We start from the raw sequence: 11778 nt of genomic DNA, 5'->3' as shown, positions 1-11778 counted from the left end.
AAGATAGCTGGGGGAGGTAGAAGAAGAGGGAGGCTGAGCGAGGGACAGGGGAGGCAAGGGGAAGGACGCGAGGGCATAAAGTAGGTGGTTTGTACCCTACAGGCTAGGGCGCTCTCCTAATTATAAACACATGTGTACTGATAAAGATTTATTAGAGAAATCTATGCTGAGATACCCACTAACCATATTAAATGCATATTCATCACAAAATACAACTCCTCTGCTGAGATATTGCGCATGCGCTAACACACTAACGTAGCCAGATTGTGTACTGGCTGGTATACGCAGCGGAGACCATACATGCAATGTCTTCCTGCTATTTCTTAAATGATGTCTACTGATGGAATGTTATCATAGAAATCTATTCTAGGATAACTCCTCTTCATTTTAAATGTATAATCTTCACAAAATATTAGTCTTCTCGTGAGATATTGCACATGCGCGCGCACCGTGTCAGGCGTGCATTACCGTCTGAAGCAAACTTCATAATATAGCTTGCTGAGAGAGCGAGGGAGTGTGAGATTGAGGAAAGGAGGCAGGGAAGATAGCTGGGGGCGAAAGAAGACGAGGGAGGCCAAGCGATGAACAGGGGAGGCAAGGGGAAGGATGCGAGGGCATAAAGTAGGTCTTTTGTACCCTACAGGTTAGGGCACTCTCCTAATTATAAACACATGTGTACTGATAAAGATTTAATTTATTAGAGAAATCTATGCTGAGATCCCCCCTAACAATATTAAATGCGTATTCATCACAAAATATAACTCCTCTAGTGAGATATTGCGCATGCGCTAACACACTAACGTAGCAAGATTGTATACTGGCTGGAATACGCAGCGGGGCCCTTACATTAAAGGTCTTCCCCTTTTTCTTAAGTGAAGACTACTGATGGAATGTTATCATATGACATATAAATCTATGCTAGGATAACGCCTCTTCATTTTAAATGCATAATCTTTGCAAAATGATATTTTTCTCGGGAGATATTGCACATACGCGCGCACCGTGTCAGGCGTGCAGTACCGTCTGAAGCAAACTTCATAATATAGCTTGCTGAGGGAGCAAGGAAGTGGGAAACCGAGGAAAATCGGCAGGGAAGATAACTGAGGCGGCAGAAGAAGAGGGAGCGAGGGCATAAAGTAGGTATTTTTGTATCCTATAGGATTGGGCGCTCTCCTAATTATAAACACAGGCCTACTAATAACAATTTATTAGAGAAATCTATGATGAGATACATCCTAACCATATTAAATGCATATATTCATCACACAAAATATCAGAGGATGGCGAATCATCATTCCAGAAACGCTGAGAAAGAAAGTAGTCCAGTTAGCTCACGAGGTATCGTGAAGACGAAGTAACGGCTACGTTCTAAAGTTTGGTGGCCTGGCATCAACCGAGACGCCGAAAATGTTTGCAGGACCTGTCATGGACGCCAGTTGGTAGCAAAAGCAACCTACCCTTAGCCAATGAAGCAGTTTGAGATGTCTACGTTACCTTGACAGGATATAGCTGCGGACTAACTAGGTCCAATGCCTGAAGGGGAGTATATCCTGGCTATCGTGTACTATCATAGCCGTTTCTTTGAAGTTGCTATTATCACATAGGTAAAGTCTGAGAACGTGATCCGATGCCTGAATAATCCGCTGTCACTAAAAACTGATAATGGCCGTCAGTTTGTCTCTGAGGAGTTCAAGTCTTACCTTGAAGAAAATGGTATGAAGCATAGAGTTAGTCCACCTCTGTGGCCACAAGCCAATGGGGAGATAAAGCGGCAAAACAGGACTTTGCTGAAATCGATACGTATCACACACGCACAGGGTATAAAGACTGGAAAGACGAACTATACAAATCACTACTGTCATATATTATAGGATTACACCCCACAAGACAACGGGTGAGATTCCATCCAAAATGATGTTTGGTCGAGAAATCCGATCGAAGTTGCCTGAATACCGTGAAGAGAAGATACAGAGAGAACTATCTGCACGAGATCGTGATGCACAATGTCAACAGAAGGGCAAGGATTATGCAGACCAACGGAGAAATGCCAAGGATAGTGAGTGATCGTGTATTGATGCAACAACCCAAACGTAATAAGCTGAGTACACGTTATGCTGAGAAACCGCTAGTCGTCGTGGAAAAGACGGGTAGTAAGGTCACTGTGGAAACTGATGGAGCAACACAGTATATGTGAAATTCATCACATCTGAGGAAGTTTCAGGAGACATCCACAGAGGAGAACGTCGCTCCAGAGACAGGAATTGGGACTGAGGACAGTGATGACGATGATGAATCTGACTCAGTGCCACCAGGGTCACCAGTTAAGATGTCACCTGATACGACAATGACACCTAAGGTCACGACCCGGTCTGGGAGAGTGTTGCGTGCACCTGCAAAATTCCTCGACTATGTGAAAATCTAGATTCAGTGTAGATTCAGTACAATGCAGGATTTCTTCTACATAAGAGGCACAGTGGCACACCGCCGTTGTCAACTTTAACATTGCCGTTGTAAAATGTTCCTGTATTTACCCGCCGTTGTCAAAATAGTGTCAACCCAAAAAATAAAGCCTCGTTCAAATTCTCAGCCACGACACAGAAATTTGTCAAATTGTACTTTAAGGAGGCGTGCAACAGTAAGCCACCGCAATTGTTAACCGTTGCACTATTTCTCGTGTACAAAAGAGCAGTTTTCTCGAATTTGTTGTGGCAAATTTCGTCATTAGAGTACAGAAATGTGCATTGCACACGCGAGATGGATGCCCAATAGACGTCTGGAAAGGATTGAAATTTCAATCGGTTTTGTGGAAAAATTGTGCAAATGTGTGGGGTGTCGTAGCCATGGTGACCAGGCAGCCGCGTTTGAGAGTTGAGGGGTACCCGACAAACATGGTGGAATTTCGCATCATAGAGCTGGCAAACGTTTCGAATAAAGATTGTGCGGTTAATGTGCAGTGATTTTGCATGAATAAAATGCATGTTGCGTGTTGATAGCAACTGTTTACATATTTTTAATTATTTTCTGTGTGCTGCTTATTCAGGCCTGCCGCCTATGGACGCCCTCTACTGTTGGAAAACACCTTAAAACGGAGTTAAAATCAGCCGTGGGGTGAGTGTTTACGCTATAGAATCACCAAAAACATGGTTTTCAAGAACTACTTTCAGTGCAGAATGCAGGAGAGCAATTTTCAACGACTCAGTAAGCAGTGTTTTTTGCAAAAAATACTAAAAAAAAATGCAAAAAACCAGCATGGGTGCATGATTTGGACGGGGGCATGCTACAATTCTAGTTCTACAAGTAAGACGTATGGCCGAATTCGCTACAAAAAGGTATGCGTGAATGATTTGGGCAATGAAATTGTTAAATATGCATCCTGCCGAACTCACAGGCTTATGTACGCCATCAACTGTGGTCGTATGTCCGATGATCTTGACGTATCGCACAGGTGTCACAAAACGTTATGTCAAAATGTAGATCATTTGGTTGCAGGGTAGAAAATGTGTCAAGGCAGGGCTGCCTCTCACTCAAAATCTGCCACTGTCCCAACGAAAAACAGTGTATTTTTTTCAGTTTAAAAGCGGTATGATGTATTTGCACTTACCTACTTCTTCACCGAGCGGAGTGAATGGTCGTGCCCCCCGGTCGGGTGAAGGAGCGTCCTGCTCTGCTGCTGACCATCGACGCGTTGCATCTGTTGTCTCCTCTTCCTCGCGCACTCCACTCGTCGTCATCTGAAGCGGTCGGTCCGTTGGCGTAAAAATCGCGCCTTCTCTTTCTTTTCCAGGGCGAGTGCAGCCCGAGCGCCGGGTCCACCTGCAGACAGGCCAGCGCCGAGTTCGTCCAGGATGCGATGGATTGAGTTGCCCGGACCGAGGCACTGCTTGAGCGCAGCCCTGTACGCTCGACCCATCAAGTTCCGCGGGAAGTTCTTCCTCTTCGGGATCACGGCCAGCGTATGCAGGTGGATCGACTCGAGGTGTTGGGTGCTGTGTCCCATGCGAAGGCGGCCGATCATGGTGTCGCTGAGGTGGTAGTCGACGATCCCCTGCAGCAGGGCCACGTCGCGCCGCGTCATCCACGATATGTACTTCCCGCCCGGAAGCCTTTCGGCGATCTTGTTTGCCGAGCAACACAGGCTTCTCTCCTGGCACATGCCGTGCCGCCCCTGCAAGCACTCGACGAAGCTGGCGCGCACCTGCCTTAGGTGCGTTTCGAAGCACACTGGCTGCTCGGGCAAACCTTGGCATATCGCAACGCAGATCTCGCACGACAGAAGCCAAGCGACAGCGGCGGAGAGCGCTCGCTTCCACGTGTTGCGCTCCACTGTGGTGGTGCCGGGCAGCATGCAGCTGCTGAACGGAGCATTGCAGATCTGCTTCGCTGTCCGCCGCTTGTGATGTGGCATGTCCTCCTGCTTCTCAACTCTATTCGCCGCGCCTAGGCTAGCGTACGCTTCGTCGGTACCCTTCACCATCGCGTCGCTCCCGTCGGTGCATAGCAGGTCGACGAACAGGTTCGACTGCGCCAGGAAGAGCACGTTCGTGCGAGCGATGTCCCCCTCGCTCTGTCCAGCGGGTAGTTGGCGGTGCAGTTGGTTTGTTCGCGGCCCCGCTCGCAAAGCCCGCACCGCTTGTTAGCGCCAGAGAGAGCGAGCAGGAGAGGGCGGCCTAGGCCCGCCGCCACCGCCGCCATCAGCGGACCTGTCGCTTGGATCGTCGACTGGTAGCCAAAGGTGCGCTGCGGGCTCATGTATTGTACATCCGTCTGCGCTGACACGAACACCGGTTCGCCACCGCGGACGTCCCTTTCGTGCAGCATGGCTTTTAGCTGCCTGAGAAGCTCATGATTCTCGCGCATGGCTGTCTCCGCAAATTGCTGCAGAACGGGTGAGAGCTCGTTGACGGCTTTCTGCATCTGCGGAGTGCTAAGACGTACCGCGTATCGGTGACAGCACCGCCAAAGCTGCTGGCCGCCACTGCGAGTCTCGTGTTCGGAACGGCCGGCAGCCGAAAATTAGACGAAAATTTAACGAAAATTATATTTTGACTGTCACGTATTCAGGTTTTTATGAAAATAAATTCGGCCTCTGATCTCACATACATAATCATTAATTACAGCAAATATCATTTTAATCAAACATAAGGACATGCTCAGCCCCATGTAAATATATATGTCTATATATATAAACATAATATAGTTACACTGCATAGAAGGATAATGCATGAGAACCATAGCGTAGTACTACTGACGTACTGTTAATTCTCCAGAACAGACACAAGGACTCATGTGTTGCAGAGGAGCGTATGAACGGCATTTACAGAAAGTTATTGACAATAATAGGCGAACGGCAGTAGAGAAATAGGACTTTGGTAGTAAATACATGGCGTGTTTATTTACCATCATTTTACTATTGAAACGTTTCAAGTGCCTGTGGTTAGCTTCTTAAAAAGGATCAATAGACATGTTTCTAGAAAGATATACCACAATTTTATTTTCAATAAATTGATGTGTCCACTATTAGTTGGTATATAGGAATACAATATGAATTCTCTCTAGATATTAATACAAAGAAGATGTCAGTACCCGTATGGTTCAAGTATGCCATTAGTTATTTCTCTCGGGAAATTTACAGCAACTGTTGAAGTTGGAGACCGAGCAGCAGAGGCCGAGTTCATAGTGATTAAAGGGAAAGGTAGATCTTTGATGAGCAGAGAAACTCGGTGTATTAAAAATAGGCGTGAATGTCAATACGGTGCAAAGCGAGAAACTGACACTAAATGATGTCAGACAGCGCCACCCAACAGTCTGTGATGGTATTGGGAAACTGAAGGGCTATCAAGCCAAGATTCACATAGACCCCAATGTCAAACCGGTGGCACAGAGCCAACGTCGGATACCATTCGCTATGCGTGAGAAGTTACCCCTGCTATACGTACGTACGTACGTGTCTCTCTTTCTGCGCGGCACGCGTATATCGAGCTCTTTCTGTGCGTGTGTGTGCGCGTGCGCGTGTGTGTGTGTTCAGTTGATGCACTGTATGAAGAGTTCTGCAGCTTGACCTCAATTTCTATGAAGTACAATGAAAGGATAAAAAAAATCACTTTAAAGTGTGCTAAATTGCATGATTTGCACCCCAAATTCAAAAAAAGTTCTTATCGCTCCGCTCCCTCGCATCGTTTCCTGTGCCATATTCAAATTTCTAAAATCAGGTCACCCTGGGCTGGACTGACGCTATACGTTGTACATAGTGCGCCGTGCTACTGGCCAATGGTGTGTATAAAATTAACGCAGTATCTTGTTGTAGAAATTATGAGCTAGCAGAGGTTGCATTGTGCAAAAGAATTTGTATCGGGACACCTACTGGACGTTGTATATATATGAAGCAGTGGTATTAGTTATTGGCTGTAAATAGCCCCTACACATACGCGTAGCCTTGGCTGGAATTTGAATCGCAGAGGTAACTATAAATGCCCGTGGCGCGTTTGAGGCTAATAGTGGTGTAGCGGACTTATCTATTATCAAACGTCGCTGCGCACAATCTAGTATTACGTTATGGTATTGTAGAAAATCACATCCGATCAGAACGGTTTGAAACAAGTCCCGTACGTCCTATAAAGAATATATGGTTAACCGTAAATTTAGCAATAGTTATTGGCAACAGTACTTTACCGAAAACGAAAAGATCTCTGCCGCTTGCAGATCGTAAAATTTGCGTATGTGCTGACGAAAAGGTATGTGAACATTTTAATTTAACATGTTCCAACAGAGCTTCATTGACAAGGGAGACAGCTGAACCTGAATCTATAAGCGCATGAGTTTATTTGTCTGCGACCGAAGCAAAACATATAGGTAAATTGTTGTTATTTATCTTACAGGGGGGGTTAGATATATTTGTGTTTAAGTAAGAGCGAGATGTTTTTGTCACCGAGCCTATCGTCTTGCGATGCAAAGACCGATGGGAGGGTTTAGCGACATACGAGATGGTGATTGACGAGAACAATTTGCTCATAGATGCACTGGGGCGTTGCATAGAGCGCAGATTGTTTCACCTGTTGCGGTATAGCGAAATGTGATATCCCTCCGCGGGGTTATTAGTGGTTGTCGTTGGGGCGGATAATTAAATCGGGAGGAGTAACGTGGCGGTGGGCGAGCAGTCGTCATAAATGGCTGTCGTGGTCTAGCAAATGTTTGACGTTGCAGGAAATAATCACGTTGATTCCAGTTAGAATTACGTATAGGGTTACTACTTTGATAACTACGCTCGTTATCGTACCTACGCTGCGGCGGTGAATCAATAGTTATAGGTTTGTCTGTCTGGTCGCTCTGCCTTGTCGTAAGCCTGTCGTAAATCTGCGACTATTTTACCGTTTTTACGGATATCATTGATTTGTCGCTGTATTGTCCGTGGCTCTGTTACCGAGATTAATGAAACAGCAGTCACGTCAGTCGACTTTTGTGTTCGCAATTTCACTTCCATATCTAAAACAGATTCGTCTTTCGCAAGTTGCACCGCTTTTTGAAAAGTAGACTGCTTCACGCAAGAAAAGCCGAGGTGAAAGGCGAGGCGACGTATTCGAAAGGCTTGTTAGACCCGCGTCCGAAGCTTGACCACGCCTACTGTCAGCAGATGTTACCTACCGTGATAGACAGTCTCTATCTCATTGGAGACCATTTAGGGACTTTCAGTGGTTATGCGACTTGGATGAAAAAAACGGCCTCTCGATAGGCCCTTTTGTATTTTTGTAAATTTGTAAAGTTCTTTGTTGTGACGGGTACCGAGGTACCCTACTTATAATGTGATCAATGAATTAAATGTGTAGTTTATTGTTTTTTGTGTTTTTCCACTATTGTTTGACAATAATTTTTTGTTTTAAAATTTGGGCGAGTACAGATTCCATTCGGGCGAGTTAACTTATTGACTCACTTCTTTTTTTTAAAGCTCTAACCCTGTATTGCCAAATAAATTTTAAAGAAAAACCACATTACTTGCGTATAGATATGCTTTAGGGGTAGCTAGAACTAACTGCACTAGAAAAGGATATATTTGAGAGCATGTGTATGCCGAAACGGGAAAATTTTTAATTATACGAGTTATTTGTAATACTAAAACTGCGCCTATAGTTTTACCACCCCTAACTAATATTAAGCCACAGTGACGAGTAATAAACAGCAGATCCACAACTGCGGGGCGTCAACATCAAAGATAAGTACTTGTTTTTAAAACAATTTCAAAAGGGAACATTACGAGCTGGAACAAAATGCGTTAGGGGGCTTTTTATTCTTCCCACAGGCAAATAACCACGCATTTTTTAATTGAGTTCACTCCCTCTGTAACAACTAACAAAATTACTAACGACTTAAAAAAACCATTACCAAATATCGGAGATGTGATGATTATTTTAAAATTGACGTCAAAAAAAGAAACAATTAACAGCTTAATTTAATCACATACATGGCATCCTTGGGGAATATACTGGAAAAATAACCATTCCAAACAGTCAATTTGAAGTCAATGGGAAAAAGGGATTAACATAAAGGAATATATGGGGTAGGGGCCTACAGCTTTTATGAAACTAATTACTGAACCGCTAAACATATATATATATATATTAGGTATTCATACGTAGTTATGTTGATAGTAGTACAGGGGACGACACGAACATATGTAACTGAACGTAACGTGGAATTTAAAACCGTGTGTTTAGGACATGATCTGACGGAGCGATTGAAAAACTTTTTTGTTTCAGCGATGACCTAGCATTTTTATGGCTTTATTGAAAGGACCATGAAATGTACTTTCTGCTGACATGCGAAGAGTAATTGTCGGATAACCTTTTGACCCTCAAGAGGAGGGTTAAACATGGATTTGTTTACTGCCGGTGCACTCCGGGCAGCCTGTATATACTATCATATGTTAACTCGCGCTGTTTCCCAGCAAGCCGGCAGCGATGGCTAGAAAAATTATGAAAAATATGGCTCTAAAAGCTGCTGTCCGGCGGACAGCTACCGAAACAGCCTCTACTTGTCCTCTGAAATGGACAAGCTACGGACAAACGCATAGCCCTTATTACGAGCACTTGGGATGGTAATTAGGAACCTTTCTCGAAGAAATGTTTGGTTGGGAGCGCTTATGAAAGTTGAAACAAGAATGGCGCGTACGTTTGAGTGTCTTAAGATTAAGCATTGAAAGCTCCCATCATTACGCTAGTTATTCAAGCAACAACTTATTTGCAAGACAGAATAAGGTATAACTCACTCATCCATTTTACCTACGCAAGCCTCGGGTGGGAAATAGAAACTGCCACCTGTAAACTACATTAAACGCAGCCGCAAAAAATTAACCTACTGATCACCCCACATGCACTGCAGTTAACGACACTGACAGTTACAGAATGCCCCAGTTGAAATTATCACCGGTTTTAAGGGAGCATTAAACTTTCTTCAACCCAATTTTTAGCCTTATTGAAATTCACTGTGACATTGTAGCCTTCATACATCAGGCATGTATAATTTCTACTAGCAAACCCGGCAGTTCAAATTCTTTTCTAACAGTAAACAAAGCCATGTCTTAACCCTTTCTGAGGGTCAAAAGGTTATCCGGACAAATTACTCTTCGCATGTCCCACGCAGAAAAGTACATTTTTCATTGCTTTTCAATAAAGCCCATATAATAATGCTAGGTCACCGCTGCAAAACAAAAGTTTTTCAATCGCTCCGTTCAGATTCATGTCCTCAGAAAATGTCTAAAAATATGTCCTGTGCCCCATTCGACCTTTTGACTGTGACTCAATTTCGACACAAGTGATGGCTTTTCTACATGATTGCTATTACACCGACTATCACGAGCCTTCACGGTCGAGCCGTTTATGATTTGGCCGCAATTCTGCATTTTCCTCACTATACCTATAAGTTCAAAGGAAAATCGTTCCCCTTCCTTCTCTACACCGCCTTGCACTTTGACTTTGACCCCCCAGCTTCGACATTCAACTGCGTTTTCGGATTACCCCCCACGTCCCGACTTTCGATCCGTTACGGTGCGAGCCGCATTTCATTTATCGGCCCAACTAGTTGACGGATACGGATGACGCACGACACGCACGGACGATCATGCGATTCATGCCAGCTGCCCCATCTGTACGCTATGCGTCAAAGATGAGCTAACAAACAGGCGGTTTTAATTCACGTTTACGTTTCAGTTACATATGTTCGTGTCGTCCCGCTGCTACTGACTATCAATCATAACTACGTATGAATACCTAATATATATATATATCTCTCTCCGTTTACGGTTCCAATAATTAGTTTCATCACATGCTACACCATAAATTCCTTCATGTTAATCCCTTTCTCTCCCCGATTGACTTCCAATTGACTGTTTGAATGCGTGATTTCCAGAATATATTCCCAAGGATGGCCATGTATGTGCATTAATTCAAGCTTGTTGGTTTTTCTTTTTGACGTCGTCGATTTTAAAAATAATCATACATCTCGATATTTGGTAACTGTTTTTTTTAAGTCGTTAGTAATTTTAGTTAGATTGCTTACAGAGGGGATGAAACTCACATTAAAAATGTGTGGTTATTTTGCCTGTGGGAAGCAATTAAATAAGCCCTCCCTAACGCCATTTTTGTTCCGCTGTGTAATTGTTCCCTTTTGAAATATGTTTAAAAACAAGCTACTAATCTTCTGATGATGCATGCCCCCGCAGTTGCGGTTTGGATCTGCCTGTTTATTTACTCATCAGTGCTTTAATATTAGTTATGGGGTTCGTAAACTATAGCGCCAGTGTTTTATTATTACAAAAAGTAAACCTTGCGTATACATTATAAATGTCCCGTTTCGTTTAGGCATGACACATGCTCTCAAATATACCTTCTCTAGGTGCCAGTTAGTATCTAGCCTACCCCTCAAAGCATATCTATACGCAAGTAACTCGCTCGCGTTTTTCTTAAAAATTTATTTAAGGCAAGACGTACAGGGTTAGAAGCTTGAAAAAAAGAAGTGGTCAATTAAAGTATAACTACGCGCCGCAATGGAATTCTGTACTCGCCAATTTTAAAACGAAAAATTTGTCAAATACAATACGTGTGAAAACACAAAAAACACTACAACTACACATTTAATTCATGATTCACATATAAGTAGCCGGTACCTCGGTAACCCGTCACAAGAAAAACTTTATACAAATTTTACAAAATACAAAAAGGGGCCAATCGAGAGGCCCCTTTTTTTTCAATCCAAGATCGGCAGTAACCACTGAAAGTCCCTAATGGTTCAATGAGATAGAGACTGTCTATCCGGTATGCGTATAAATCTTGCTGACAGTAGCGCTCGGTCAAGCTTCGGACGCGCGGTCTAACCAGCCTTGTCGAATATGCTCGCCTCGCCTCTTCACTCGGCTTTTCTTGCGTGCAAAGCGAATATTTTACCTTGTTCTCTGCGTAACACCACTTTGTCTCCTGTAGCTGCTTGTCGTTGCTGGTTCCTTAATTGGCGCGTTGGCCTTGCTCTTCCTGTTGCAGGTACTTGCTGCGGACAGGCTTCCCAGGAAACCGGATGCGGCCCCGACGAACTTCGCCACTTCTCGCCGTGCCCAGCGCAATGGCCTCTGTTGAGATGAAAGAATTTCCCGGTGAATGCGCCGCAGATGTATTTGCGGCCAGCGTCTTGCACCTTGGGCAATTCGACGTCAGGTATGATTTCGTTGATGGTTCGATTTCTGCGTGTCTCGTGTTGAAACGGGTTTTTCGCCAGCGTCGGGGCTATCCTCATGAGCGG

General features: G+C 44.2%; 1 long non-coding RNA gene across 1 annotated transcript; it reads left to right on the top strand.

Moving 5' to 3' along the window:
* The first annotated feature begins 6228 nt into the window (after positions 1–6228).
* Positions 6229–6842, top strand: LOC106818212. Its single transcript, XR_001395164.1, has 2 exons — positions 6229–6457; positions 6767–6842. It is a non-coding gene; the product is annotated as an uncharacterized LOC106818212 (long non-coding RNA).
* Positions 6843–11778: the final 4936 nt, after the last annotated feature.

The sequence above is a fragment of the Priapulus caudatus genome, unplaced genomic scaffold (assembly GCF_000485595.1).
Source record: "Priapulus caudatus unplaced genomic scaffold, Priapulus_caudatus-5.0.1 Scaffold2092, whole genome shotgun sequence".
NCBI classification, from domain to species: domain Eukaryota; kingdom Metazoa; phylum Priapulida; class Priapulimorpha; order Priapulimorphida; family Priapulidae; genus Priapulus; species Priapulus caudatus.
The sequence above is the reverse complement of the archived record's forward strand: the minus strand, read 5'-3'. Positions and strand labels throughout refer to the sequence as shown.